This window comes from Solea senegalensis, linkage group LG13 (assembly GCF_019176455.1).
Source record: "Solea senegalensis isolate Sse05_10M linkage group LG13, IFAPA_SoseM_1, whole genome shotgun sequence".
NCBI classification, from domain to species: domain Eukaryota; kingdom Metazoa; phylum Chordata; class Actinopteri; order Pleuronectiformes; family Soleidae; genus Solea; species Solea senegalensis.
In genome coordinates, this window is record NC_058033.1 from 16,528,081 (window position 1) to 16,534,791 (window position 6,711).

Genomic DNA, 6,711 nt, shown 5'->3' on the forward strand with positions numbered 1-6,711 from the left:
TTTTCCAACTCACCTTTAGCTCTTTTTTCCAGTTTCTTTGCAGAGTATTCAGCTGTAACCAGTGCTGGGGCTGGAGCCACTGGAACAGATAAATACATGGAGCGTTTGCTGTCTCTCTGAGCTGAGATTTGATTGGTCAAGGCCTCTTGTGCCATTCTCTCTTAGATCATGTTACGTCTTTGTCTGTTTCTAAATCTCTTCTCCTTTAAGTCACTGGTGTTATTTTATTTTAATTAATTTTAATTTTGGTTTTTCAATTCAATTCAATTCAATCGTATTTGTACATTCAACATACATTACCTGAAGGCACCATACTGTACATCATGGAGAGCAGCAGAGATTGTTGATAAAAAAAATATATTATAGCATAATAATAATGGTGATGACATGACATGACATGACATGACATGACATGACATGACATGACATGACATGAATGATATGATATGACATGAATGATATGATATGATGATAATAATAATAATAATGGCCCCGGTTTTTATGGTATGTCAAATTTCGTAAAATGTATTGTATTTGTTTTTCATGTATTTTATTGCCTTTATTGATTCTGTACAGCCGCTTAGTCCACTGTGTTTATGTTAAAGTGCTTTAAAATGAAGTTGGATTGTACTGAAAGGTTATTGTGTGATTATTGATCTTGAAAAGTGCCTTTAAACTTGTTCCTGTCACAACTTCTGACTCTGACTTGGACAAAGTGTAAATGGAGATTTTTGAGTTTTTGTAGTTTACTGCACTTTGTGCAGTTGTTTTCACTGACTGTTTAGCTCTTTGTTGCTGGTTTTCTGTTTCCTGTTTGATTGTGTTGTTTTCTTCTTGTATGTCTGGTCACATTTACTTCCTGCCTTGACGGTGATTGTCTGCCCTGATGTGTTTCACCCATTCCTGCCTTCAAAGTTGTTTTTTTTATTCTCTGTGCGCCCCAGTCTTTGTTGGTTTGTCTGATATGCTGAGTTCTGTTCTGCTCTGCTTTGGTTTGTTATGTTTAGTTCGAGGGATTTTTGTTTATGCCTCCTGTCTTGGTTTGTGTTTGCCTCTTTTGTTAAGTGTTTTTTTTTTTGTTTTTGGATTCTATTTTTCCAGCATCGTGACTGTTCCTTTCCTATATTTGACCCCAAAAAGCTGAAATTCAGGCCACTTAAGCCAGGGCAACTTTTGACAGGCAGAATCACACACACAGACGGTGACACACATGCTCATGAAACTTTGCCTGATATGTGTGTGTGTGCATATAGAAGCCTGTCGCCAGCTCGTCGGATGGCTTCACCTCAAACCAGTGGCTCTGTGTAAATTTCCCATGGGCCAGTGCTAACAGCCTGAATGTGACAGCTCCTGGCAAACACAAACAAGCCACAGTGTGTGCAAATGCCACAGCGACGATGCAGCATGGCAACAACGGCTGCGGCCGCTGCAGAGGTGTGATGAAGAAGTGGTAGTTCAAGAGTCGCTATCTCCTCCTCCTCCGTGAGCTGAGAGAAAGGCCAGAGGGGTGAAGAATATCTGAGTGCATATTCATGCTGCAGGAGACTCACATTCTCCATCACCAACAGAGAGCCAGTCAGCATTTATTAACAGTAATTAAGAGCTTGTCTGAGATGCCGCCATGTTTAATTGCCAATTACAGGTGGGTTAGGTAGAGACGAAAATGACAGCTATTTATATAGTACATAAGCCTAAATAATCAAGCTGTGTTTACGCACTGAAAATGAGCCTGGAATGAAAGGCTGGGACGCAGCCAGGATCCTCACACAAGCCTGGCATTGAAGAAATTCAAGTGCAGTAATGAGCAATGTTCAGTGGATATGCACTTAATTTTATGTGCATCACTAAATTATCTCCCCACACAGCCATGTAATGGATGCCCTTCTTTTGAAGCGGAAAATTTTTTTGACAGAGCTGTGTAATAGAGTCAATAGTTGATGGGAAGACTGCTGTGGATGGGGAGACGAGGCACTCAGGTGGCTGTTTCCTCCCAGACTCCAGGCCTAATGTAGCCCTTGGCATGGAAATTGACGTGACATTGATGGGCACTCTCCCGCCAGCACGGAGTCATGCTCCTGCACAGCCTTCCAATTCACTAATAATTGCTGATTAAAAACTAGTTAAGAGTCCATGAAAACTCAAATGTGCATTAACCAAATGACCTTCTGGGAATGGCAAACAGTCTGCAGCCAAGAACACAGACAGCTTTCCCCGAGAAACTGGTCCCAGGCTGCGTATTGTACAAATGCATTTCTTCCAATAATGACTTCTATTGTGTCTTAAAATTCTCTTGTTCTTGACCTCAGACAGGCTTTTCATTCTGTTAATCCGACTGACCTCTTGAGTGGAGTTTGAAGTTAAATTGATAAATGTGATAGGTCAGGTTTGGTGAAGTGTGAAGGACCAGCACCGAAAACTAGCCTGACACACGGAGGCTCGCCCTCATTGAACAGTAAAAAATAAACATATACACATGTGTCTATGCAATGTGTTTTTTTTGTCAGAAAGCTTTTTCCACCTGGAAGCTGAAGTTGAAGAACTGAAGAATGCCACTCATTCCCCACACTAAAGTCCGTACAGAAAATCAGCAAATTGAACTGAGAGAAACTGACTGCTGGACTGTGCATGGGACACAGGTCACACTGGCCAGAATAGCACTGGACTGCATTTAGCTTTGTATTACTAGAATAAGGGTAGTATTTTTAAAAATTGTGCTTCCCAACCTCAGTTTCCCCCGACTTGAAAAATATCTTCATTGTAAACAGTGTCCACCATCAAGATATTTCTCAACTCAGAGGAAACTGAGGTTGGGAAGCACAATTTTTCAAAAATACTAGCCCTATTCTAGTAATACAAAGCTAAACGCAAATCAGTGAAGTATTCCTTTAAAGACTCTGTAACAACAGTGACTGAAAACGTGAAAAAAAAAAAAAGACAACTGTGGAGAAAAGAATTGTGAATTATTATTATGAGTCTTCTGTTCGGGATTTTATATATGTGTCTAAAAATACGTCTCCATGTCGCAGAGTTTCATAACTCCTCCTCAGTGACGGCTGCTGATAAAAAATGTTGAAGGGGAGTGTATTTTATTAAAGAAAAGTACTACTGATTTGAATGGAAAGAAAACTTCAGCATGTCGTGAAGGTTATGTGGTGTAATTATTGCGATTCTACAGACTTTGATCGGCAGCTGGAAAGAAGAATTTTTATGAATCAAAAGAAAAGAAGAAAAAAAACAGCTGATGCGTTGTTCGGGGAGAGTGTTTCCTCTTGCCGTGGCAAGGATCGCGTTGTTTCAAACCAGTTTGATGCGTATAAATGTACTGTAAAGAGGTGCTCTATGAATGCTCTATGAAGACATGATTGACTCAGTCCTAATCAGGTTCACCTGAGGCCATGTGCCATCAGTGACGCTGCCAGATTTGCAGCTGCACACGAGCATGTCCCGGTACTTACCGGAGTAAGATGTTCACTAGTCTGAACATTCCGGGTAATACTGGCATAACACAGCTATTTTATTAGAGTAATTCATTGCCAGATTAAGGGATTATTCGGGCACTGCTTACAGGGATACGCTATTTAGCAGGCGAGCGTTACCGGAATACTTCATGTGCATGCAAACATCGTCATTCAAGTATGTCTGCTCGCTTCAGGATCGGACACCAGGGGAGTGGTTTTGAATGACAGCCTTGACAGGCCCTCAAAAACCCTCAGGGAGTTTTATCAGTGGTCTCCTGTTCACTCTTGAGTCACTGCACCTGCTCCTACACTACTGCCTTTGCTCAGAGATGTCTTTGCCCTGCAAATGTGACTTATCTTGATGCGAAAACAAACAGAAAAGCTTTCACTTTGTTTAAAATTCCTAAAGATGAGGAAATTAAGAAGAATAGAAAGAAGGGCAGACTCCTGCTGTGAGGCTGACATCACTGATAGAGAAAGAGGGAGACAGAGCGCAGGACTGTAGCTAAACCAGCTCCATGTTTGTGTAAGACATTCAATTCAATTCAATTTTATATAGAGCCAAATCACAACATTATCTCAAGGCACTGTAAGTAAGGCAGAAACCTCTACAGTATTATAGAGAAAAGAGAAACCCATCAATTCACACAATGAGCAAATACTAGGCATCAGTGGAGAGAAAAAATCAAGTTATACTCTACGTTTAGACAGTTCTGAATCAGTTATGGCATGTTTACAGTACTACAATAATACTACATCATTTCTCCCAGCAGTTTAGGTCTATAGCAGCAGAACTAAGAGATGAATATAAGCTTTATCAAAAAGGTGGGGTTTAAGTTTAACTTTAAATACAGAGAGGATCTCCTCCTCCCAAACTGACACTGGGAGCTGGTTCCACAGGAGACACCAAAACTGACGCCAAAATGCTGAAAATGTTGCTTCTAGACATGTTTGTTAAACATACACATTTGTGTGGACTCATTAAAGTGAGTCGACTAGAATGTGTGTGTAGCAGTCAATTAGGAAGAGAGACACAACTCCTCCAGCAGACACTGACTCTTCCAGGCTTTAAGTTCAACCATTGCACGTGAACTTTAATAAAAATGTGTGTTTACCTTTATGTCCTGTACAAAGTTTTTACATGATTTGAAACCTCATTTTAAAAACTTCTTTAATCATTCCAATTCTGTGGTCATTAACACATTTTTCTGTGCGGTGACAAAGTCAAAGGTGATTTCCTTTAAGACAACTGTGTCTACACTTGTGTCGAGTGAACTCCCTGTGGCAGTGAGACCATTGCTGCCTTGTACAGTAAAATAATTTACTTTAAAATGCCATATGTATATTTATCTTTAAATCCATTTTAGTATATGTGTTCAATTCCCTAAATGCTGATGTGTCCTTGGGCACATGGGGAGCTGGGACTAATCCCAGGTGGCATTGGGGCGAGGCTTGTCATACCCTGGACTAGATGATGAAGATGATAGTGATGATGATAATTGTTATTAATGATATTGATTCTTGAAATGCTCCCTAACTATCCTCTATCCTCTATCTTATTTCTTCTTCTATTCTTCTTTTCACCTTCACTAACCCCAGTCCTTTTCACCTCATTTCTCTAAACATACGCCTAGTGTCCACATCAAGATCTGATTGCTATCCAATCACGGTCATTAGATTAGATTTGATTAGATTAAACTTTATTGGGGAAATTCACGTGTTGCAGCAGCTACAGGACAGAGAATTAATTAGAACACAATAGATTTAATTAGAACAACTTTGCTTTGCTCTGCAAAGCATAGAATAAGATGTGCAAAAACAAGAATAATCAACGAATAGAAATGTATATTTAAGTTCTGTATTACACCATTTTAAGAAACAGATAAATAGATGGGGCATTCTATGAATGTGTGTGAGTGAGAGACAGAAGAGACGGGCGGAGGTTGGGGGGTGTTAAAGAGAAACATAGAGATGATGGGTGCAGCAGTCTTCTGCTAAAGTAACTGCTCATTGTAACCACATGTTGTGCAGGTAGTGTCTTTGCCAAAATCCTCCTCTTACTCAGAGTTCTCACTAGAATGCATTGAGTTGAAGCATCTCTTGATATTGTCTTTTTCCTCTTCCGCCCGTTTTTCGGCGCTAGACTCCTCCCGCAGCTTTGAGAAAACCCCAACACATGTTATATCAAAACGTACGGCCTGATCGGGAATTTTGTTTTATTATTAAGATGTTATTAAGATGAATGGGAAACGGTCGAAAAAAGGAGAAAGCCAAGAAAACCAAGCCCACTTTGGAGCATCACAGTTTCGTCATACTTTTACGTAGAAACGTGGTTGGAACTTTAAACGAGTCACAAGACTTAGGACTTTTCTCAAGTTTTTTTACACAATCGCAGTTTACGTTTTGTACTTTTTTTGTTTTCTGATTTTATAATGATTGTGTGTGGGGTGTGTGGGCGGATCGCTAGAGTGACACACTCTAGTGAGATTCAGCAAAATAATCACAAAAAATTTCTAAACAAACTCTTCTCCTGCCCAAAATTTCCAACCTACACAGACAATTTACATCAAAACGTTGCCTTGGCTGTCCTCTAACACTGTGTGTGTTTTCATGTTCATATGACTTATAATTTTTTTTTAAATCACCTCAAAGCGCAGAGAATTCTGGTCACAGCCTTCATTCACTTAAATGTTAAAATGTCTGCTTTGGAGTTTTGGAAAAATCAACCCGAGGGTGATTTTAAAACTGTGATTTCTCTGTCAATTCACACCCGTTTGTCACAAATTTAAATGTGGGAGTTGCTGAAAGCCTCCTGACACTCACAAACCAAAAATTGTATCTCTATCATCAACCGTTCTTGAAATATAACAACTTTAAAACGTTTTCTCTGCTCTCAGAGCTTTTGGAGAGTTAGGGACAGGTGTGTGTGTGCGTGTGTGTGTGTGCGTGCGCACGCGTGTGTAAGGAGAAGAGGGGACTTAGGGAGGGGCTTGTCAGTCTCTCTGTATTCTTCCACCCAAAACTTTGGCGTGTAACTCCTCCCACAGTTTTGAGAAAACCCCCACACATGTTATATCAAAATGTGCTATGACTTTCTGGACGTCATAGTATATTATGTCGTCCAAAATCAATGAAAAACGTCATAGTATAGAATGTCGTCCAAAATCACTCAAAAACGTCATAGTATAGAATGTCGTCCAAAATCACTCAAAAACGTCATAGTATAGTATATGCGTCGAGGTAGTCAAAAGCA